This window comes from Saccoglossus kowalevskii, chromosome 7, assembly GCF_978046115.1.
Source record: "Saccoglossus kowalevskii chromosome 7, keSacKowa6.1, whole genome shotgun sequence".
NCBI classification, from domain to species: Eukaryota; Metazoa; Hemichordata; class Enteropneusta; family Harrimaniidae; genus Saccoglossus; species Saccoglossus kowalevskii.
The window spans coordinates 6,135,341-6,162,655 of record NC_140647.1 but is presented as its reverse complement, the minus strand read 5'-3'; the positions used below and the strand labels follow the sequence as shown (position 1 = coordinate 6,162,655).

At 33.9% G+C, this 27,315-nt stretch overlaps 1 protein-coding gene and 1 long non-coding RNA gene across 3 annotated transcripts in view; one reads left to right on the top strand and one right to left on the bottom strand.

Annotated features, from left to right (window-relative positions):
* Positions 1–27,315, bottom strand: part of LOC144346253 (ly6/PLAUR domain-containing protein 6B-like) — a 77,646-nt gene that overhangs the window by 33,959 nt on the left and 16,372 nt on the right. The window contains exons 1-2 of one of the 2 annotated variants that reach the window (XM_085500998.1): positions 12,464–12,591; positions 1,365–1,548 (exon numbers count right to left, since the gene is read on the bottom strand). The gene's annotated coding sequence lies outside the window, so the exon portion shown is untranslated. Of the gene's footprint in view, positions 1–1,364; positions 1,549–12,463; positions 12,592–27,315 lie in introns of those variants that run through there. The other variant, XM_085500999.1, reaches the window with a different exon arrangement.
* Positions 723–21,137, top strand: LOC146740206 (uncharacterized). The gene is made up of 2 exons (XR_014929882.1): positions 723–823; positions 20,817–21,137. It is a non-coding gene; the product is annotated as an uncharacterized LOC146740206 (long non-coding RNA).

Sequence of the window (27,315 nt, the reverse complement as noted above, 5' to 3'; positions counted from 1 at the left end):
TCAAGTCATTTCTACAGTCTTCGCTTACAAGTAATGAGTTTTTTAAAATAGCCTGGAAGAAAATTGCAATCGTGTGATACAAATCAGTTTAAAAAAAATCATTTAAAGAAGATCGATTCTAACCCATTACTCACAACTACACATGCAAGAACCCATTTACATGTTAATATAGAAAGAAACTACAAGATATCACCCGAAAATGAATCCACAGCTGATTCTCTCAGGATCTCAAATTGAAACTTCTGCAATCAGAGGCTCATCATGATCACAAGAAATCCTTCATGAATTTTCAAATCACACTCCCAATGAATAAATTGAAAGAGAAGATGCAAGGAGGTGAAATGATCACCATGGCAACACAATATCTGCCATCATCACCCAACTATGGGAATTACAGAAACTGACATAGCTATGCTCACCTCTCTTCCTTCTTTTTTTAGGTCAGAATTGCTAATCATGTCTTAATACATAATTGAAATGGTTCCATATAGGAGTACAGCAGAGGCTGGCCAACATTGACTAAAACTAATGAATATTTTCAGCACTCATGAATAAAGTCTTTACTCTTCGCACTTCTGGATCAAGGGATGTGATGAACTTTAATGAAATTGATGCCAGTTTACCAATTATTCCGGTTAATTAGAAAAAAACAAGGGCAACTCTTTGTCATGACATTTTTTTCACAGTTTTACAATTAAAAAGTTAATTGAAATTCTCTAAACACATGTCAGAAGTAATTACTTTCTCATTCTAGGTTTGACGAGTACTAGCAAAGTACAACAGTAGAGGAAGATTCGGGTGCTAGGGAGGCCTGTGACTCGTGGTGAGTTTTTTTGTTGGATTATTGTAATACAGTGAAACTCTGCATTTGAGCTCTATTGATTGGCATTTATTTTTTTTAAATTTAATTTACAAATTGTTAGCACCTTGTTATTTTAAATGTTCATGACACAAGGAAAAATGCAATACTAATGGCATGGGCGAGATTTTGTGCAGTTAAATTATGAATATATTAAACTGTCATTCCACCATTAATATAAAAGCTATTTTTAGTTACCGGTATGTTACGTTATGTATGCTTAAATAATTTATTTGTATTTTTACTGTTAGAACAGCTTCCACAACAGTAACTGACCTGTGGTACAAGTTGACCCTTTGCCCCGTAGCCATCAAAACTGTAACACAAACAACTGCAGGGAAGCGGCATTTACAACTCACATGAAACAGTCGACACACAACTAGAGGTCAAAGGTTGAAATGACTCAGGTGTGTCTAAACAATCCACTCATGACAGGCAGGCATCGCAAACTGAACATTGACCTTATCGAACGTCAGCCATATTGATTCAAAGTCTATGTACTTACCTAGAAATCGGAAAACGTTCTTTGCGACAGTTTACGATTATAGATACGTTACTGGAACATGTTACCCAATCAAATGAAGATACATAATCCAAGCTTTTTCTTGAAATAATTTAGGTGTAATGTACACACAGGGCCAACCGCCCACACTTAAAAATGTTGAGAAAGACTTGACAAGGTTGAATACCTGTAAAAGAAATCAGAAAACATTTTGTTTAGTTTCAAAAGAATATTTGTGTGAATGAAATCTTAGTCAAGTATGGTACAGTGAAAGTTGTGACAGCTACAAGTGGGTAATTATCCACCTTCCACCACTTCATAAAACATTACCGGACATTTGTTCTGAAATCCAGCATATCAATATGTTTTCTATTTTAAAAGAAATTACAGCTTCTACATATGAAACAAAAGCATGCATATAATAAACAGAATACTGTCCCTGGCCTAAATTTACATGTATAGTGTTGTATAATGATTCATAGAATTATAGCAGAGCATGTTGCAATCATACACATTAAACTTACCAATGAGTCTCACGTAATACAATTTAGTTGAAAGAGACGTACATCATATATAATACAACTATACCTCCTACGCTATACAACGTTCACCTTTGACACTCAACTGAGTTAATAAATAACAAAACACTGAACACACGCCAATAAGTATCCTAATCAAAAACTGATTAGACCAGATAATATGACATAACTTCAGTGTAACATGTTCAAACAAGTAAAACTACACATCATGTATATCACACATTGGAGTTCAGTTTTAATGTCAATATTATGTACATATATTTACATAACACAGGATGGGTATTACTGGATGTTCACATACATCTTTTCTGAGATCATCAACTGTTTTCATCATTCAAAATAAAATTATTTAAAAAAAAAAACATGACATGTATATTAATGATCCAAAGTTTCAATTAAGTATAACTGGTACATTTTACAGTAATATCATTTTAAATTTGATTGGATTGGGGGGGGTTACTATTATACATGTAACCTTCAGTCAGTCCCCTCCCAACATTCAGATGTAATACTATGTCGTGTTTTTGACTTTTATCCGCCAAAATCTCAGCTCGTACACTATTTATTGTCATAAATACTACACACAGTCACTGCTGTGATACTCATAGTCACATGCATCCACTTTGGCACGACATAATCGACCTGTAAGTTCGAGAAAACGCGTTTTTACGGGAGCTTGGCTGGAGCTGTTCACTACAATGTGACAAGCAAGGAAATCATTCCTATTGTTTAAGAGCATATTTATAGTATACCTGGGCCTTTAATATCCTAGGTGAGTTTCACAAAACAGATAATACTACATCTGAAAAACAATGACTAATCATAAATATAATTGACCAGATAATCTGATTAATTTTTTTCAAAATAAAGTACAAAAGGGTTTGATGTGAGAAAAATTATGAGGCATTAAAACGTCTAAGTTTTATGATTAGGGGTGATTTACAAGATGTAATGACTGATATTGTACATCGTAAGGTTCTGTCAGTCATCCTTACTAGATGGAATAAATCTTCAGGAAAACACTCATATTTTTACATTCTAATACATAATATGCATGTGTATGTGTGCAGTAAATACATGTAGTTGTAAAGAACCAGTCATTAAATCCAAAAATAATAGAATAGTGTTGTTCACTGACTATTATTATTACATGTACATGTACTTTATGAGTTCCTATTAATAAAAGGACATATAAACAATATTGTCACAGTCGATCGCCAGCTCGTACTGATCAATATACATATTCTCACAGTGGTTGGCAAACATGCACAAAAATGATGTTACAATGAAATTATACAACACAAATATATGAACATCAATGAATTGTTGAAAAACTAATTATGGATATTTATGAATATATACAATGTACACTGGAGGTACATTGTATGTGTACAGGTCACCTAAGGCTAAGCAGTTTGTGGTACGATACAATGACGACGCAAACACAATAACAGATTCAGCTTAGTCCATGTACCTCCAGCTTTTTCAGTTCAATTGCCCTACATAACAAGTTTGGCACCAAAATGTCTGAGAGAACAGAACACCGCCAACAAAGTCTATGAATCTTTTCAAAAATATACAGAATCCAGTAACAGAGAATTCTTTTTCCCATAGAAACATGCAGTTGTCAATCAAGCGGTGACATACATTTAGTTTTTTTTATGACAATGTAGTACAGTATCCATTCTGTTGGCAATTCCCAGGGGCACTGCTTCCTGGATGACTGAGCATGTGGCTTGAGGTAGTTAGCTACAATTAAACAGATCATTCGACTTCCTTCCAAATTTGTTCATTTTGTTTTTTTTTTTTCTTCAACAAATATCATGAATTAGGCGAGAAAAAAATGATATGTTGATGACATTTGTCCACATTAATATTCAGATGACAGAAGAGTACAGAAATAATATCGAGAATGATTTTGAGAGGCACTAAATACTAAAAAGCAAACTGACATGACAAACATTTAATGCATCTGTATATCTGGATTCTATATGATAGTAAACTACACATGGGTAAACGTTAAATGTTCACTGGGTCAATTTACCAGGCGCAAAGAAAGAGTAGGCAGAAGATAATGAACTTGAGTGTTTTCATTCTTCTACGTAGCCTAAACAGTAATGAAATCTCAGCAGGGAGATTGTCAGGTGATCAAACAATCTTTACACTAGATCTCATGGGGAAATCCATTCACAGACAAACCATCTATTGTAATAATAAAACACTAAACAGCCTTGAAACAGACCCTTGCTGCTTTTTTGTGCCTTGAGAATAATTATGATGGCCATTAGAAGATGTAGCCTATATAAGTATTCCTGACAATACTAGCGATGCATCCAGGCATAGAAACGCCGTTCTCACTTTACTTTTGAATGACATAAACTATCGTACACATCACTACACACAGGGACCATGACTGGAATAGTAAAGGCATTTCAACTACCACTGATAAGACTGATTGGCTGAACATTTACAGATATAGCGCTTTCCCACTATTGATTGCTCCGAGATAACAATATCGCCCACAGAGCATCGCGCATATATATACTATACATATGAACAGAGGAAATGCCAATCACAGGTGAGAAGAATTAGACAGATCAAACCGCAAACTGGCTTTATGAATAGTTAGGACTGTCAACCCAGATTTCAGAAAGTTAAAAGATCTATACATACACAGGAACATTTGAATGGAGACAGAACTGTCAACTGTGTGCATAGACAGACTCACCAGAACACTGAGGTAGTCAAGCTATATATTGTAGTTTCAACACTGATTACATATGACATAGTAATCCTGCAGAGGATATAAGGATTCACATGTACATGTACTTGGATCATCAGTGGAAATGTCAATAATGTTGGAGATCTCAGTACAGACATGTCATAATCCACACTGCGTTTTAATAAGAATGGAAGTCTCCACTTGATAAATAACAGTTTTTGAAATTTTGACTCACAGGTCTAAGCTTAATTTCCACACACTTGGCGATAAAATATCGGTAACATTGTTCATAACTGTAATTTTACATACAATGTAACCAGTACGTGTACATATACATTTTTGTACCTGACCTCTGCATGGTAAGGAAGGTTGAAATAAGCTCTTCAATTCAACTTATTGTAAAGTCATAATTATTCTCTGGATTTTGTTATTAATGAAAATCCGCTAAATTAAATGCACATGAACATATAAAATAACAATAGAACTCATTTGACAAATTTGTGAATTTAAAACCCAAAGAATCAAAATATCAAAATAGTGAAATTAAATGTCAGTGAAAATAAATGGTTTTACAGTATGTGACGGGTATGAGATGGTTTACTTATGGAGAATGGATGGATGGCAATATAGAGAAGAATTTATCAAGGATTTTTTTTATGTCAAAAACACCATGTACATAACTTGTGTCTAATTTCAAAGGAAGCAGTAGTCCATGGAGTAAACATACAGTATCAGCTGCACATCACATACTCGGGCTGTTCAAGTCACATGACAAGACATAAAGCTTCAGACAGCTAATATATTTCAGATGAGGCACATCTTCACATTGAATTACAAATAACCAGTAAAAATGGAAATATCCGTTGACTCCAGAAAACATTGACTTCCTCTATTCCACATGGATAACCCAGGCAGGCACAAAGTGATCCAACCTAGGGATTGATAATGTTTTATACGCATGACTGATATTTTGCAGAGAAAAGGTGTAAATGGGAAGACTAATGTATAAGAATGGCATGGCATCACAAACACCGACAGAGTTTATAATAGGAAAAAGCTATTTAGATTTCTATCGCAGATACAGGATGTCGCATTTCTTTTTTAATAAAATAACAACATTTTTTTAGTTTTTTGGGATATAATAAAATAATTAATAATTCCAACGTTCATAATTTTTTTTTATATAATGATTATCATATTGTTAAGTCAATGAGTGGATATGAAACCCCACCCACACCCCACTCCCTGCCAGATTTCAGTGTAGTATTAAAGCTAGTATATATTCAAATTCTTCCCAGTTCTCATATAAGGCAAAAACGGTGATTTGATTAAAGCCCTGTTTTGTTCTTGTTATATTATTTTGCCTAACTGTTCATTAATTTATTAAATGATGTATTGTTCATTTGTTCCAATCATTGATAGTAATCTTCAAAATCTCCAGATCACTGTCAGCTCTGAATTCAAGATTTATTTCCCATGTACATGTACATAAATCTAAAATGTCATTGCAATTCAGCTGTCATCTCAAAGACACTTCCGAACTGACCCAGGGTCATCAACGGGTACTAAAGTAAGGCACGCAGCAGATAAACCTGTGACCAAGTTGACAAGGTTATATACAAGTCAAAAGATATAGCGGAATAGGATTAAAAAAAAAGCACAAATTACTATTTTCTGTAAACATGGGAAACAGTCATGTTTGTGTGATGTTGATATGTATTGCAATGTTAATTTTTTTTATTTATTTATGCCTATCGTCCCTCCAACCAGGCCGGTCCTGTGTCAGACACTCCACTTCCCTCCAGGTATAGCCCAACTTCCAGACATCAGCCTCTAGGTCCCGTCGCCGGGTATTTATTTTTACACAATCTCACAGATTGGAAACTTTTTTTGTTTTTTTTTGTTTTTAAAAAGGAATTTTAAATTCCTGGTGTTACCATATCTAAATTTCAGGTTTAAAGAAACATCTCCATTTAAGGCTGAACTCACAACAAATTTCCATTCTGGATTAAAATGACAATGGATAACAAAAGATAGATTAACATTGTAAACAATATAAACAAGTGTCCCATGATTCCTTGGTGCAATCCCTGGGTTTGGCCGTTTCCCCTTTCACCACCCACAGTACACCTAGAAAGAGCAAAACTAAAATCTATCTTACAACTCAAGTTCGAATTTACATGTTACTAAAACCAAATAATTGATTTGATAAAAATAAATACGTCAGCATCTCTAATTTTGATAACTATGAAGTAGATTTTCCACTCTATTGCGTTATTGCATTCATAAAATAAGTGCAAGCACTAGTTATCTGGTTAATAAAGTCTTTTCAACAAGTCTAGCAGACGCAGAATTATTAACGGCAAATTGAACACCTCACAAATAATATGTACGACTGAGGTGAATAGAGCACACTGATGTCAGTCATGGTGGTCAGAACACTGATACACCAATCACAACTACAGACAATGTATTGACAGTGATTCTTGAGAATTTTATTTGACTTTTGAGGATCGAGTGAACAAAGAGCACTGATTTGGAATGTTGTAAATGGCTTAATCCTGCCAAAAGCCTCAACGGATAGCCGAAATAAATGGAGAAAATGACAACAGCTGACAATGCGTTAATTAGCATGATTTCTCAAACTATTTGGCAACATACAAATACACTTTCTCATTTTTTTTCACTTCTACTTTTATATTTCAGTTAGCATATTAACTGTATAGCCTATTTGATTTTTTTTAAAAAAATGACATTTTATTTGCACTCAGATATAATTAGTATTTGGAGTAATATTCTGTATTAACTGAATGAACATATTGGGTAATAAAAGAATAAGGTCATGAACTGATTTCTTGTACATGAGAATACACATCCTGATACGCGCGGTGTTATTCTAAGAGAAACAAGCAGCCTATCGGCTGAGATAGCTCCGCTGTTAGCAATGTGTGCATTCAATTAAAGAACTGAAGACATCATTAGAAAATGAACAATATGTATAATATCAAAGCAATCAGACTTATTACTTTCTACCAAAAATATTCACCAAAATTAGAGAATTGAAGATATCATCACGAAATGAACAAATCTGAGAAAGGTCTACATGTAGTACCGTATCTATATATGTAATATCAAAGCAATTGAACTTTTGGTTTTTAACAAGAAGTCGAAAATATCACTTTTTACCAAAAATTACAAAAATATTCACCAAAATTAAAGAATCGAAGATATCATCACAAAATGAACAAAACTGAGAGAGGTCCACATGTAGTACCTATATATGTAATATCAAAGCAATTGGACTTGCGGTTTTTAACAAGAAGTCGAAAATATCACTTTTTACCAAAAATTACAAAAATATTCACCAAAATTAGAGAATTGAAGACATCATCACAAAATGAACAAATCTGAGAGAGGTCCACATGTAGTACCTATATATGTAATATCAAAGCAATCGGACTTGCGGTTTTTAACAAGAAGTCGAAAATATCACTTTTTACCAAAAATTACAAAAATATTCACCAAAATTAGAGAATTGAAGATATCATCACGAAATGAACAAATCTGAGAGAGGTCCACATGTAGTACCTATATATGTAGTATCAAAGCAATTGGACTTGCGGTTTTTAACAAGAAGTCGAAAATATCACTTTTTACCAAAAATGACAAAAATATTCACCAAAATTAGAGAATTGCAGATATCAACATGAAATGAACAAACCTAAGAGAGGTCTACCCAAGGTACATATACACCAAGTATCAAAGCATTCAGGCTTGTAGTTTTCAAGAAGAAGTCGAAAAAGTAAAACATTGACACGGACGACGACGGACAATCACTCATATGATAAGCTCCGCTCGACAAAGTCGACAGCGGAGCTAAAAATGTATTCAACTTTTGCTTCTAGACATTTTTACAATTTAATTTTTAATGCTACAAATTTTCATAATTTTACCAATTTGATTTAATTATTGCAAGAATAAAACAGTGTACAGCATCACAAAATATTATAAAAATCACTGAATTATCACTGTGAAGAACTACTGTAATTTGATGATTTTAGGGTATTCGTAAGAGACAAAATTTAGCAAAGGTCACTGACAATCCATGTTGCAGAACCCCAGATAATTTTTAACTGCTAATAAATTCATAATTTTGACTGACTCACAAAAACTTGTTTTTCACCAAATTAATGCATTTTACACTACACCTAAGCATCCTGTGTTGATAAAAACCAAAACAGACCCTTTGCTCCCCAAGACTACAGCTGCAATGGCCATCAAAATAAGAGTCGGTCAGTGACTGCACCAATTGTATTTGATGCCTAAATGAACCCGATCGGGTGAACGTAAATAGCGCTAAAGAATTTCACACAAGATTGCAAATAACAATGTTGAAAGGAAACGCTGGATCAGTGCATTTATTAATAGGTTTCATTAACACCTTGCCACCTGTGTGTTGCATCAATTACCTGAGAGTCTTTCACACCACAGTATGAATTCCACATACATTTTAATTTAGAAGTTGAAATCCAATATTTAGTGTGTGTTGTATCTACAGAAATGCAGAGGGCATGGTGTTGCCATGTCACTTCTGTGCTACTGTGGATATCAGAAGGAAATACCACCCAAGGATGTTACACTAAGCAAGTTACTTTAATTTCGCAAGAGACAAAATTTCACAAACTCCGTGAAATCAAAAAATATTGTTGCAGCATGCCTCCATGTCTAAAAATCCTCAGCACCCTGAAATCTAATAGATTTTGCTCTATTAGAAGTGAATCTCCAATTAAAGCATACGGAAACCAAAGATTTACTGCTTGCTTGATTATTAGAATATGACTGACTTATTTTGACCAGACACATCTGTTATTTACACGAGTGAAAGTGTAAAATCTCTATTAGAAACCGCGGCTTCTATTAAAATGGTACAATGTAACAGAGGGGATGCGGCTTCTATTAGAGCATCTACACATATGAGAAATAATGAATTTTTGGTTCTCAGTTATTCAAAAAGAATGGGTGCGACCTCTATTAGGGAAGCGGCTTCTAATACAGATTTTACGGTAATAGAGAAAATACAGAATTCCATATAAAGAAAGCATAATATTTTTACAAATCAGTTTCTAAAAACCACAACAAGTAACCTAGATGCAGGATATAATTTGAAGTGCAAAACTAGGCTTTTTTTACACAAAATATATTTGTAAACACTTGAGTCATACAAAATTTCTAATTTTATGCCAATTAGACATTTTTACTGGATTGATGAACAAGAAATGAACACATCACTCAGCTGAATAAGAATGCCGAACACTCGTATAAAGCCTTGCGAAAAATAATTGGCAGATACCTGCACTGAAATCCAAGGATCATAGAAAATTCAATGTTTCTCCACTTACTGCTTAATTTCAAAATTTCACGGCAATCATGAAGATCTATAATTAGTAGGTTAAATGTACTAGAATGGTAAGCAAAACCAAAGGTCAGGGTCTTCAATTCAAACCAAGGATGGGAAAAACAAACATTTCACTAAAAATAATATCAAGGCAACAAAGTGAAAGCAAAATTGAATTGCTTAAAACATTATTATAAATCAAAATTGAGCTTACAAAAATGACTCCCAAAAATGAGAACCACTCTCAAAGTAAACCATCAATAACTTCTGCCAGAAAACCCTCCATGCTCTAATGGCATACACTCAAGAGATCATTGACTTTACCTCGGTTAACAAAAAAATCAACAACTGAACAACACAACAGAAGAAACTATTGAATAAAGTGGCTGTGATTTTACTATCCAATTATTCAGCTACATAGTTGAACAATGGAAACATTCTGAAATGCGATCTCCAAATAACAGTACAGCTCCTCAAGACTGGCGTATGGATAGGAATGATTAGCAATTTATGTCAAATGGTCATTACATGATTGGAGAGTATCCCAACAGCTGGACTGGAATGCAGCTTTCTTTTCATACCTCTGGTGTCAAATTTCTTGCTCAAAATGCAGCATCTTTGTTTTCTCAAGTGGAGAGAAGATTTGTGCAAGAATTTGAGTTATCCTTCACGTTATTTTTAAATTATAGCATAACAAGTTATCATTAACATTTAGTACATTTTAAATCGCAAAATATAAAAAAAAAAATTTACTACACAGTTAGAATTAACTTTTACGATTTCATATCAAAATACTCCAGGTGAAACTGTCAATGTCATTGAATTTGGGGATTTTCCTTGGTCAACATATATTTCTGTCTCCCCCAAAAAATAATTAGTATTTCTGTCTCAATAACAAAATAATAACATCGGTATATTGATGAAATATGATGAAACATTTCTTCAGATGAGTGGTAGTACCCGCTGTTACAGTAACACAGAAGGTGATGTACATGTACAGATTACACCCAATCACATGTACATTGTACCTCCCAGTCAAACCTATTATATCACAAAGCTTATTGGTGTCAGATGGTCCCATTTTTTTGTTATGTGCAAGTTAGCTTATTCATGATCTGTCTAATTTGATGAACACGATGGAAAAATACATAAAATATTCTCATCCAGAATTTTATTTCATGTAATAATATCTGTTTAAAAATAAACGCTTTCTAAAATTTATCATCATGTATTATCGAAAAATAAAGATGGCTGCCGATGTAATCTATCTCTACAACAATTATCAACTAGTGAATCACAAATGTTATTACCCGAATATACCCTGAAGGCTTTTGAAAATAATCATGCAATGTAGCATCCTATCACTGTCAATTCACTCACATTCCTCATTATATTACAAAATACACAGCAAATTTGGTAATTTACGTCTATAATGAGAGTTATTTTCCATGTTGAACAAGAGAAACTAAATATATGTTGCAATTATACACAAATTGATTTACAAGGTATTAGGTGTAATATATTATGCATGCACATTTATATTAAAATATGATGCGTGTATATAAGAATCAAGTTGACCCCAGCGATTCCACCCATTACGCAGCTCACTAGTTCACATACCTGGAAAGAAAGCCGACCCAACTTCAAACCACATCAGCATTAGTCTCTCAGCTCCTCAAGCCTTTCTTTTCTTAATTTCATTAAATTTTCACTTTTGTGATTGCCAATGGAGATTAAATTACTTAAAAGCTTGAATTGCACAAGATAGTATAATGTAGTATACTGCAATACAATTATGCTACAAGACATTTTGCAATTGGCAAAGCAAAAAAAAACCCCCAAAGTTATCCAATAATCAATAAAACAAACATGTATTGATCACTCTCACCATTACATAACATAGACACAGTTCAGTGTATACTGCCTTACTCTGTCCTAGATTGAAATAACAAGCCGTGACAGTTATAGTACACAAGTACAAATCAAACTGATAGACACAAATAGAAAAAAATATGTGTACACTTAAAGAGAGACAAGCTTACATGTATTTCAGAGGTCTTGATGTGAAAATATAAAACTGGTCCAGCAAGCCCTGTTATATAGGGACTGAAGGCAAAATACAAGCACATCATTGACTACTAGCAATTAAATACTGAGGACTAATATACAAAACAAATGTTTAAAAACAAAGACTTTTTTTCTCAATGAAAAGTGTCAATTACCAAGTACACAAGCAGTCAGACACTGCAGCTAATTAAGACTGAAATTTCATATATACAGGATAGTCATCGCACATAGCTGCCACTGTGTGAAAGCGACAACAGGGCTGTATAGTTTGACACTAATAAGCCAGTGGAAAGAGACACACTAAGACTGAACGACAACAAAGGACACGCTGTTTGACCAAAATACCAAACGAAAATAACAACAATGTTGATAAACTTACACGGTGGTTGGTGTTTCAATCCTCAACGTAGTGACATGGCAAAGGGTTTCAGTAGCAGTGAATGAAGCCTAGTATAAATCCAGATTGAAAAGTGACTGAGGCAAGGAACAGACTGACTGTTGTACTGTACTGAAGTGGGAGGGACCATTGATTGTCATTCATAATGGGTTATACGCATATGATGATGGGTGAGTGAAGCAGCCATCCGCACAAATGTGCCTCAAATCCACTCGTTACAGGCTACATGTAACTTGACTGTTTCAAATGCCGGGTGCTGTAGTACGTGGGAAAATGCGAGAAAATAACCAACCAGACCACCAGTGGCACAAAAATACAGACACACGTGCATAGTTTAGATTTTAAATAAAACTGTAGTCTTTCCATGGTGAGTGCATTACCCTGGTAAATTTGTTCAGCGTTTTCATTTTGAGTGTGCATACCGGATAATCAGGGTGATGAGAATGGATATATACAGGAAAGAATTTACATTTGAGGATTAAATTATTTCATAGGTGATAATTATGAGAGGGTATCGGTAGAATCTGTGGGTTTACTGACTACCTCGTAATTGTTCTGGTTTAATAAATTCTCATGGTGAACCAACCTGTGGTGAATAAACTGGGTGAATGTTTCTCTTTTTGCAGTACTACTACTTTGTTACAACTTTCTATTATTTAAAGAGGTTTGGACCAAGCTCAAGCTCATACCGGTAAATGTATAGTCTTCATGTTTTCATTACTATGGGTTAATGTCATTAAGTTACCAAAAATAAAATAAATTATTTTTCACTCAACATTTTCCATTGTAAAATAATTTTCTTCATACCTCAAAATTATGCCCAGTGAAGGAAAAGTTGTAAATTTTTATTGATATGAATCCAAATAGTGTTAAAACTTTTGTTTAAACAAAATATCTACATTTAGTTTAGTGAGATTATATTATATAAAACGGGAAGTTATCTCCCATAATGCATTGCACACATGAACACAAAATTCAAATTCAGCTCAAACTGGCCTATGATACATGGTGGCATAACAAAATTGCTGATCAATCACAACTTTAAAACTCACCCAGTGTAACGATTCAATCAAAACTTCTTCCCTTGTTTACGAGCGACATGAACAAACTAAACCAAATACTATCCACTGTGGTCATGAATGTGCACTAGACTGTCCCACATTGTTATTTCTCTAACAATAAAATGAATTGAAATACAATGCCTATTGAGACAACAACTTACATGTATACATAACTTGACAAAATTAAAAATACACTTTGTGTGTAAAAAAAACAAAAAAAAGCAGATTTATTAATTTTTCCAAAACATGTAACATACAACAAAATGTAGAGTTTTACATATTTTAACATATTTTTTAAACACACTTCAACCTTTATCTTTTGGACATATTTAATAAAGATGTCAAAATTACCTCATAATTTATCATCAAGATGAATTTGTCGATCATCAACTTTGTTTATGACATTGGTGATGAACATGGAAAATTAACAGAAAATAGATGCAGGGGGGGGGGGGGGGGGTTAATAAAATAAAATGTTTAGATTTGGGCCAGATTTGGATTAGTTGGGTGAGCTGAAACATTTAATAATGGATAGTAATATTCCATTCATAGTTCAGACCACAATATCAGCTCACAGTATCACAATATACAATATACAATATCACAATATTTGCCATGAAATATTGGTTTTTACACATGATATTTTTAAACCAAAATACAAATATCTTTAAATTATACAAATTTCATATTAATTAAAAACAAGCAGCCTATCGGCTGAGATAGCTCCGCTGTTAGCAATGCACATTTCAATTAAAGAACTGAAGACATCATTAGAAAATGAACAATATGAATAGTATCAAAGCAATCGGACTTACAGTTTTTAACAAGAAGTCGAAAATATCACTTTTTACCAAAAATTACAAAAATATCCACCAAAATAAATTAATTAGAGAATTGAAGATATCATCACAAAACGAACAAATCTGAGAGAGGTCCACATATAGTACCTATATATGTAGTATCAAAGCAATCAGACTTACAGTTTTCAACAAGAAGTCGAAAATATCACTTTTTACCAAAAATGACAAAAATATTCACCAAAATTAGAGAACTGAAGATATCACCACAAAATGAACAAATCTTAGAAAGGTCTACATGTAGTATCTATATATGTAATATCAAAGCAATTGAACTATTGGTTTTTAACAAGAAGTCGAAAATATCACTTTTTTTACCAAAAATTACAAAAATATTCACCAAAATTAGAGAATTGAAGATATCATCACAAAATGAACAAATCTGAGAGAGGTCCACATGTAGTACCTATATATGTAATATCAAAGCAATCGGAATTGCGTTTTTTAACAAGAAGTTGAAAATATCACTTTTTACCAAAAATGACAAAAATATTCACCAAAATTAGAGAATTAAAGATATCATTGCAAAATGAACAAATCTGAGAGAGGTCCACATGTAGTACCTATATATGTAATATCAAAGCATTTGCACTTGCGGATTTTAACAAGAAGTCGAAAATATCACTTTTTACCAAAAATGACAAAAATATTCATCAAAATTAGAGAATTGAAGATATCAACATGAAATGAACAAACCTAAGAGAGGTCTACCCAAGGTACATATACACCAAGTATCAAAGCATTCAGGCTTGTAGTTTTCAAGAAGAAGTCGAAAAAGTAAAACATTGACACGGACGACGACGGACAATCACTCATATGATAAGCTCTGCTCGACAAAGTCGACAGCGGAGCTAAAAAGAAGACTTGCTGGCTAGCCTTATTTTATAGTTTCTTGCAAAATTCACTATTTTGGTCTGCCTAATTATTTTCTTCCACAAAACTGTGAAACAATGTAATATCAAATATGCTAAAATTAAACCCAGGGAATATTTCTACAGAAATCTAACAAAGTGGCAGACATCTACAATTACAAGTGTAGAAAATAAGATACTAGTTTGGGCTTTATTTTTATTAAATATGTATTTAATTTCTTTCTTTTTTTATACTTTTTAAAAAAAAAGCAGCAAATAATTAATAAATGAAAACAAATATTTTGAACAGATTGGTGCCATCTTTGCTCTACTACAAGCACATCTCCAATATAAATGAATGTAAACAAGTAATATTGTAAAATATTTTTAATTTAGCTGGAATTAATTTTTGCTGAAAAGAGTTTTTAGGTGTTTTGTATGAAATTCATTTTTGCTGATGAGTTAAATTAAAATATAGGAAAACAGGTGTATTCGCTGGATTTTATTTTTACTGAATCAACCTTTCGGAGAAAATACCGGTAGCAAATTTTAAAATAAATTATTTTACATTACCTCGGTATATAAATTATAGATTGGATCATTAAAATAGGACTTACTAGTATTATGACCAAAGACACACATCTGCTATTTATATATTAGTGATTGTGATACTAATAGAGCAAATATGGTACTACTAGTACATGTACCCTTTCATATACTGATTAATCTAGCGTTCCTGTACCGGTTCAGTCAGTCTACGTCTGCACTCATCATTTTTCGACTGACGTACTGCTCTAATCAAAGTAATTGACTATGTCAAATAGAATGGAAATCCTGTACTTTGTGAATTGCATGCTCAATCAAAGTGACATAGAGAAAGTAATGAAGACGTGTGCACCTATGGAAATTACGTACCATAAACTTTATAAATCTTACGATAAAACAGATAGTATGATACTCAAGGGAAAGGAAATATTTTGTATGTTTCATGAAGTGTAAAAACAGTGTTAAAAGAATGTCAAAAGAACTGAGAAAGGTTAGAGAAAATAGACTTAAAATAAAACAGAATAATATTTTCTGACTATCTGCATTGTGTTTACTGACAGTTAATATTGACAGTTAAAAAGAAATAGCATCTAATGGCTTTTTAATGTTGGCCAACAAATGTCTCTCATAAACCTAACACATAAAGTAATAGAAAGCTTACCCATGGGACTATAGATAATACATTAACTGGCCAAATTACACAATGTACACATTTTAAAAATCACCATTTTGACATTTAAACAAAACACGGCATTTTAAACTTCATTAACACACTTCATTAAACTATACGAGTTACAATATAACCAGGGTGGAGACATTCTACCTTATTAGGAAATGAGAATTCCAAATAAGGAATGATGATGTGACCTGGCTGGAAAAATTCAACCTTATTAGGAAATGAGAATTCCAAATAAGGAATGATGATGTGACCTGGGTGGAGACATTCTACCTTATTTGGAAATGAGAATTCCAAATAAAGAATGATGATGTGACCTGGGTGGAGACATTCTACCTTATTTAGAAATGAGAATTCCAAATAAGGAATGATGATGTGACCTGGGTGGAGACATTCTACCTAATTAGGAAATGAGAATTCCAAATAAGGAATGATAATGTGACCTGGGTGGAGACATTATACCTTATTAGGAAATGAGAATTTCAAATAAGGAATGATGATGTGATCTGAATAGAGACATCCTACTTTATTAAGAAATTCAAATTCCAAATAAAGAATGATGATTTGACTTGAGAATAAACATCTTAACTTATTAGCCTAGGAAAATGAGAATTCCAAATGAGAAATGATGATGTAAACAGGGTAGACACATATTAATTTATTAGACAATGAGAATTCCAAATAAGAAACAGTGATTTGAATTTAAATTTACAAATTTCTACTTTATTAGAAAATAAAGTTCTAAATGCGTCTCACAGAGACACACACAGAGTTTTTTGTGGCATTTTATGTATCCCATCTTAACTGTAACATTTGTGCAGACTTAAGTACACTTACCATGTTTGCTATACAAGAAGCACATCTCCAATAAAAGTAGGGGTAAACCAACAGTTGCATTCACTGTATAGAGCATTATTGAAATATGACCTGTTGTATTTGCCTTAATAGAAGCATATCTTTGATCTGATCACATCTCTGACTTTTACCTCAGTGTTACTAATAGAGCAAATATGATATTCATATTCATATCAATAATGGTACAATGCATGAATGGGAGATCCAGTGAAGCTACCATTGTCAACCAAATAATTGACAATGATTTTTTTTTACCACTATTATAATTTATTTGATGTTATTTGACTGATACACACATGTTGATTTGTTCATAGACCCTCTAATTTTTTAGAGGGTCTATGATTTGTTCAATAGTTCTGTCATGGTTGGGTCATAGGGACATATTTTCCGATATACAAAACCTAGTTTTCTAAGTTCTTGAAAAAAGTGTCCGAATACAAGTACTGAAAGGGCTTGTCTACATGTAAGTGCTAGCTGCCTTCCCATTGTGACTGGGAAGACATGCATGGATAGTTTTCTTTTTGTACATTTCGAAGCTGATATCTTTGTTAGTTTTATTCAGACCAGCTTTTTAGCCTTGAGGATCACTGATTTAAATCTCTCATCCAGAAAATGCCATTGACGACTATAGTGTCTGTAAGGTGTGAACATTGCCACGTTGACTTGACATCAGACAATGGAAGGCTGGACCCAACTTACTGCATTCTTGTGGAAATCCTCCAATAACACTTACCCCCGGTAATGAGTTTGAACAAAGCCAAGTGAGAGAAACTCTACGGATAAGAATGTTCCACAAAGTTTACAATGAATTCACACAGTTACCTAAGGAATCAGATGTCCATAGACTTAAAGGAATTATGATGCATAGAATTACAATGAGACTCTGATTTTTTTTCCTGAATGTTAAAAGTTTATACATGTGTATGTACAAATGACATGTGTAAATAATCTGCTGGACTTCAATACAAAATGGCTGTAGCAGGAGCAAAAGTCAGTATTCAAGACTCAAGGGATTACAAGTATTTGAGTGCATATAACAAAACAGAAGAAGTCAGCATTGTACAGTACTGTTCTGATTATTCCCTTGTGGAAATAATGTTTTCACAATTAACAGAGATTTTAGATCAGTCTAGCAACGCCATGAGATCATAGTAGATCATTGTGCAACTATATGCATTGGGTTTGTAAGTCTCACCCACTTCAGCACGCAGACACAAAAATGAAAAATCTTTTCAGACCAAATAAAAGGATGCCGACTTAAGAATCTAAACACTTGAGAAACACAGCATAATCAGTGTCAATAGAAAGAGAAATGAACCTAAAGAAAAGACATTCTCACAGACTTCATTAGAGAAGGGCACAGAGCACAGAAGGCATTGTATTATTCTGTACGCCTTTGCATAAGTGGCTTACTCGTCAGAGAAAAGACAGCATCTCAAATAAAACTTGAAAAAAAAGAAAAAGTCCTATCATGAATACTCTCCTTAAATTTGACCCCCCAACATCAGGTTTGAAAACACTTTACGAGGTTACTTTCCAGCTAACATCATGTGACCTTTCAATTCCGGTTCATACACCATGCATAATGGTAGATGACAGAACATACGAGTCTGCAGGGATTATTTCAGTGATTATCAATATAGTAGGATGAACACTTCATATTCTGGATGCGTATACAAAATATGTTACACGAATTTAGCTGGGAGTTTGCTTTTCTTATGTAATGGTCATTGCTGACTATTTGCGTTCAAAGCCTCACTTTCGATTTGATATAACATATTGGTGGTAACTGTACATATCCTATCGTTGCTGAGACCAAAGCAAGGCTTGGAACACAAATTAGTTAGCAATTTTCTTTGCATATTGTGTATAATGCCGACTTTACTTATTACTTATTTTCTGTTTAACAGTTGAATGTGGTTTCAATCGATCGAGTTATCGTCAGGACAAGGAATTGGTATTAGTTTGCACACTGAATGGAAGTGTTTTGATGATTAATTTTTTCCCTTTCCTTTTACTGAAAATAAAGTCAAATCTCATAATTTCAACATGCAATGAAACCCATATACTGTTTATCTGATCTAACAGAAGCACAAATAAACCATAAAAACAATTATTGTATATAGGATAATTAAAATGTGTGACATTAAGCACCTACCTACCACTATCATTTACATAAGTGTGTGGGTACACAGTCAGAGTTAGACAATGCATACCATATTAGCTTGATTAAAATCAAATCTCAAATAGAAGTAGAATTTAATGTATATTACTAGAGCAATAAAATATTACATATTTTGAACATTTAACATACTATTTACACAAGTGCAAGTGCTACTAACAGAGCAAACATCCGAGTTAAACTGAAATATTAAATCAAATACTAAAAAACAGAAATCTGCAAAACATCTTCTGATAATGTGACACCATACAGATCAAGGAATATTTTGTTAGCACCCATTACATGCATGTACAACTGTACAGTCAAAATTAATGTGTCTATAAATACCTTACAAGCTGATTAATTCTGCAATGAGTGAGAGATTTAACATCCAACTGCACCATGAAACACAGCGGTAATGCATACAACAGCTTGCAGTAAATGAATAAATCAATTAATTTAAACAATAGCGTATCATTGGTAAATGGTATTGTGTTCGTAATTAATTGTCAACCAGGCAAAGTTCTTAATTATACAATTTCTAAATACAATTTGTCCCTGATATGCAAATTAACAATGGATTAATATTCATGACATATAAATAAAAGCAAACATATTCAAATTTAAATGCATCTTCAAGATCTTAAACCAAATATCCAGAGATGCTGCGTTTGTTTAATTGTTTTTTAATTCATGCAACTACTGGTACTGAGCCAAAATTATTTTGTGGTTCAATTTGAGTGACCACATGGTGATATGACATGTTCCATGACATACATCTATGATAATAGTATGCAAATAGCTGAAAAATAAATTCAACATCACAATATTTTACCCCATATGTCTTCATGGGTCCCACAAAAGTAATTTTAACACAGTTATTAAAAATGTTAAAAAAAAAATATGAAAAACACAGTTCATGTGCCCTTATGAATGTAAAGCATAATAAAAAGTGTCCATATATTTATTTTTTAAGGAAACTAATTTATCTAGAATACATCCAACATATTTTAGGAGATATCTGGTTTTAGTTACATTCTTGTCACCATGGCAACCACATTTCTAGGCAGTAGTACATCATAAGCTGTCAGAATTTCCATTTGCTCCAAATCAATATATACCTCCAGGGAGCGCATACAATATACCTGTATGTATTTTTGAAATTAATATTTAACATAAGTGTCAAGAGATTCCATCTAGTAAATCTTTGTGAATTTGACCTGGAACATCTTGCAATGAAAATCGACTTGGAGGTATGCTGACAGACAGAGTAATTTTGGCTTGATCTCATTTCAAGTGTGTAAATAATTTTTTTTATTTTTCATTAGTTTTAGGTTGGAGCTTCAATTCCATGCTGATACACGAGATAATGACAGTCAAGATGAAATTGTAAATCAATCCTGATGCATGGATATGAGGTGAGGCTAAAAAAAAATGACCTGCCTTATTTTTTTTTTCATTTGTATAATATTTTGGCAGAAAAAAGAAAAAACAATTGTGAGTGGCCTTCCCTTTGAACTGACACTCATGCTAGTTATAAACAAATATTTTATTTTGTTTGGCCTAATGCTGGCTTAGTTTGTACAAGTATTAATAGAATTGTGCATATTTATATTAATTTTAATAAAAAGTTGTAACATACTGCATAATTTGATGAATCACTCATTTAATTTGACTGAAAACCTCATCTAGCATTTATTTTAATAGTATTTACTTCAATATTTATTCACATAAAAAACGTAATCATATACATAATTTTAGTTCATAAATAATTTTATTTTATTGAGAATAAATCTATGATATTAATTTGTCATGATTCTCACCTATGCTCCCACGCACGATAGCTTTTCATCTGTACATTATGAATACTGTAAACGCTTCAATTTCTAAAGTTAGTGAATTTCGCGATTCAGTGAAAATTGTGAAATTTTTTATCAGTGACATTTCCTTTGGGTCCTACGACATGAAGTGTCAGCGACCAAAAATGTTGTAGTTATGGATGATATAAAATCATCAAATCATGAGAAATTCCTAGCAGAAAAAATCAATTTAACTGTTTAAGTATACTGTATTAACAATATTCCATCTAAGACAGTAACTTATTAGTGTAAAAGTGTTGTTTTTTTTAACTGAATCAGAAGAATTACATTTATTTCATGATGTTTACACCAGAAAAAAATGCCCCCTTTCCCTCTGACCTGCTTTGGCTGCATGCATGCAGTCATGGATACTACAAAGAATTATGAAAGCTCACATGCTGTTAAGATGCAAGGCACAAACAGTTATTGAATTACAACAAACTTTGATGTTTAACACTCAATAAGAAAAAAAACAATTGAAGCCACATGCAAAAGTAAAAGTATTTATACACACGAAGTAGGGATCAGGTCTACATGTATTTAATTTTAATTTCTAGAAATGACAACATAAGTGCCAAGGAGCACAACTAAAAAACTAATTGACATGACAGACTACCAAGGAGGGAGACGATGAATGGCTGGTCACTGTTCAAGATTACATTGGAATTACTTGCAGCAAGGTTAGGATATCTATGTAGAATTTACTCATGCATAGGACAGGGCAAGTTAAGGGCTTTGAGAGAACGGTGGGAAAAACTTGTTGCGTTATTGTCTTGAATACACCAACTATTGTTATCAGCTATAATAGAGACTTTCATATGATCAATTGTATAATGCACTGATTCAAATAACAAAATGAAGCAAAACTGCTTTCTGTTTCTTGTACAAAACAGTCCTTATAACATTCTTAGATTATAAAGAAAGAACAAAGTGCTTGAGACTGTTTTTGAAAAAATAAATACAAACAATTCAGAATTGTTAATATGTACATTATAATATGATAAGTGAGAAATAGACATTTCTAAGATAATGTTATCACACCCTTGATACATTGTATTCATTTCATACATCAACAATTTGTACGTGTAAAAAATTAATTTGTAAAAAATTAAGCAGATTTTTAAAATTTGGCTTTCTGTTGAGTTGAAACACAAGTGGATTTCAATTCTTTTTTAAGATCCTGTTTCTTTACAAACTGAACCATCTAAGAATCTGACCCCATGGTTCTAGTGAACTGAAGATAAATAACATGCACATGGGGGATGTCTTTACTGTTAGCCGAAAACTCCCTAGTCGGCAAACCCCCTTTTTGTAACAGTATATGTGGTGACCACTATATGGCCTTCAATGCCCAATGGCGAATTGTCACAGTTCAGTCAATTTGTTGATCTACAACAGCAAGATATCTATAAATAATCTAAGTATTAGGAATAGTATTTAGTGCACTGAGAATTGCACAAAAACATTCAAATCATCAACATCATACAGACCCACTGATTCCCACATTCATACCACACATCTACCTACTGATTTTCACATTCATACCACACATCTACCCACTGATTCCCACATTCATATCATACATCTACCCACTGGTTCCCACATTCATATCATACATCTACCCACTGGTTCCCACATTCATATCACATCTACCCACTGATTTCCACATTCATATCATACATCTATCCACTGGTTCCCACATTCATATCACACATCTACCCACTGATTTCCACATTCATACCACACATCTACCCACTGATTTCCACATTCATACCACACATCTATCTACTGATTTCCACATTCATATCACACATCTACCCACTGATTCCCACATTCATATCACACATCTACCCACTGAGTCCCACATTTATATCATACATGTATCCACTGATTTCCACATTCATACCACACATCTACCCACTGATTCCCACATTCATATCACACATCTACCCACTGAGTCCCACATTTATATCAAACATGTATCCACTGATTTCCACATTCATATCATACATCTATCCACTGGTTCCCACATTCATATCATACCTATCCACTGATTTCCACATTCATATCACACATCTACCTACTGATTTCCACATTCATATCATACATCTATCCACTGGTTCCCACATTCATATCATACCTATCCACTAATTTCCACATTCATATTACACATCTATCCACTGATTTCCACATTCATATCATACATCTATCCACTGGTTCCCACATTCATATCACACATCTACCCACTGGTTCCCACATTCATATCATACATCTACCCACTGGTTCCCACATTCATATCATACATACATCTACCCACTGATTTCCACATTCATATCATACATCTATCCACTGGTTCCCACAATCATATCACACATCTATCCACTGGTTCCCACATTCATATCACACATCTACCCACTGGTTCCCACATTCATATCATACATCTACCCACTGGTTCCCACATTCATATCATACATACATCTACCCACTGATTTCCACATTCATATCATACATCTATCCACTGGTTCCCACAATCATATCACACATCTATCCACTGATTTCCACATTCATATCATACATCTAGCCACTGGTTCCCACATTCATATCACACATCTACCCACTGATTTCCACATTCATATCATATATCTATCCACTGGTTCCCACATTCATATCACACATCTACCCACTGGTTCCCACATTCATATCATACATCTACCCACTGGTTTCCGCATTCATATCATACATCTATCCACTGGTTCCCACATTCATATCACACATCTATCCACTGATTACCACATTCATATCATACATCTATCCACTGGTTCCCATATTCATATCACACATCTACCCACTGGTTCCCACATTCATATCATACATCTACCCACTGGTTTCCACATCCATATCATACATCTATCCACTGGTTCCCACATTCATATCACACATCTATCCACTGATTCCCACATTCCTATCATACATCTACCCACTGGTTTCCACATTCATATCACACATCTACCCACTGGTTTCCACATCCATATACATCTATCCACTGGTTGCCACATTCATATCACACATCTATCCACTGATTACCACATTCATATCATACATCTATCCACTGGTTCCCACATTCATATCATACCTATCCACTGGTTCTCACATTCATATCATACATCTACCCACTGGTTTCCACATTCATATCATACATCTACCCACTGGTTCACACATTCATATCATACATCTACCCACTGGTTCCCACATTCATATCACACATCTCTCCACTGGTTCCCACATTCATATCACACATCTACCCACTGATTTCCACATTCATATCATACATCTACCCACTGGTTCCCACATTCATATCATACATACATCTACCCACTGATTTCCACATTCATATCATACATCTATCCACTGGTTCCCACAATCATATCACACATCTATCCACTGGTTCCCACATTCATATCACACATCTACCCACTGGTTCCCATATTCATATCATACATCTACCCACTGGTTCCCACATTCATATCATACATACATCTACCCACTGATTTCCACATTCATATCATACATCTATCCACTGGTTCCCACAATCATATCACACATCTATCCACTGATTTCCACATTCATATCATACATCTAGCCACTGGTTCCCACATTCATATCACACATCTACCCACTGATTTCCACATTCATATCATATATCTATCCACTGGTTCCCACATTCATATCACACATTTACCCACTGGTTCCCACATTCATATCATATATCCACCCACTGGTTTCCACATTAATATCATACATCTATCCACTGGTTCCCACATTCATATCACACATCTACCCACTGGTTCCCACATTCATATCATACATCTACCCACTGGTTTCCACATTCATATCATACATCTATCCACTGATTCCCACATTCCTATCATACATCTACCCACTGGTTTCCACATTCATATCACACATCTACCCACTGGTTTCCACATCCATATACATCTATCCACTGGTTGCCACATTCATATCACACATCTATCCACTGATTACCACATTCATATCATACATCTATCCACTGGTTCCTACATTCATATCATACCTATCCACTGGTTCTCACATTCATATCATACATCTACCCACTGGTTTCCACATTCATATCATACATCTACCCACTGGTTCACACATTCATATCATACATCTACCCACTGGTTCCCACATTCATATCACACATCTATCCACTGGTTCCCACATTCATATCACACATCTACCCACTGATTTCCACATTCATATCATACATCTATTCACTGGTTCCCACATTCATATCACACATCTACCCACTGGTTTCCACATTCATACCATACATCTATCCACTGGTTCCCACATTCATATCACACATCTGCCCACTGATTTCCACATTCATATCATACATCTATCCACTGGTTCCCACATTCATATCACACATCTATCCACTGGTTCCCACATTCCTATCATACATCTATACACTGGTTCCCACATTTCTATCATACATCTATCCACTGGTTCCCACATTCATATCACACATTTACCCACTGGTTCCCACATTCATATCATATATCCACCCACTGGTTTCCACATTAATATCATACATCTATCCACTGGTTCCCACATTCATATCATACATCTATCCACTGGTTCCCACATTCATATCACACATCTACCTACTGATTTCCACATTCATATCACACATCTACCTACTGATTCCCACATTCATATCACACATCTACCTACTGATTTCCACATTCATATTACACATCTACCTACTGATTCCCACATTCATATCACACATCTACATACTGATTCCCACATTCATATCACACATCTACCCACTGATTACCACAATCGTATCATACATCTATCCACTGATTACCACATTCATATCATACATTTATCCACTGGTTCCCACATTCCTATCATACATCTATCCACTGATTCCCACATTCATATCACACATCTACATACTGATTCCCACATTCATATCACACATCTACCCACTGATTACCACATTCATATCATACATCTATCCACTGATTACCACATTCATATCATACATTTATCCACTGGTTCCCACATTCCTATCATACATCTATCCACTGGTTCCCACATTCCTATCATACAACTATCCACTCGTTCCCACATTCATATCACACATCTACCCACTGGTTCCCACATTCATATCATACATCTATCCACTGGTTCCCACATTCATATCACACATCTATCCACTGGTTCCCACATTCATATCACACATCTACCTACTGATTCCCACATTCATATCACACATCTACCTACTGATTCCCACATTCATATCATACATCTATCCACTGGTTCCCACATTCATATCACACATCTATCTACTGATTTCCACATTCATATCACACATCTACCAACTGATTCCCACATTAATATCACATCTACCTACTGATTTCCACATTCATATCACACATCTACCTACTGATTCCCACATTCATATCACACATCTACCTACTGATTCCCACATTCATATCATACATCTATCCACTGGTTCCCACATTCATATCACACATCTACCTACTGATTCCCACATTCATATCACACATCTACCCGCTGGTTCCCACATTCATATCATACATCTATCCACTGGTTCCCACATTCATATCACACATCTACCTACTGATTTCCACGTTCATACTACACATCTACACACAGATACACAGATTCCCACATTCATACCACACATCTAAATTTGAAATTCTGATGTCAATGTTTCCCAAATGATCATAGGTTGTTAATTAATACTCCTGTTAATGTATAGTAGACCACAGTCCTTCTATATTTGATCCATTAGTACTTGTGTAAATAACAGAGGAGTGTCAATGGTCAAAATAAACGATATTTTAATAATTCAGTATACACATTTACATTGTATGTGTGCTTGCATTATAGATGCATTTCTATT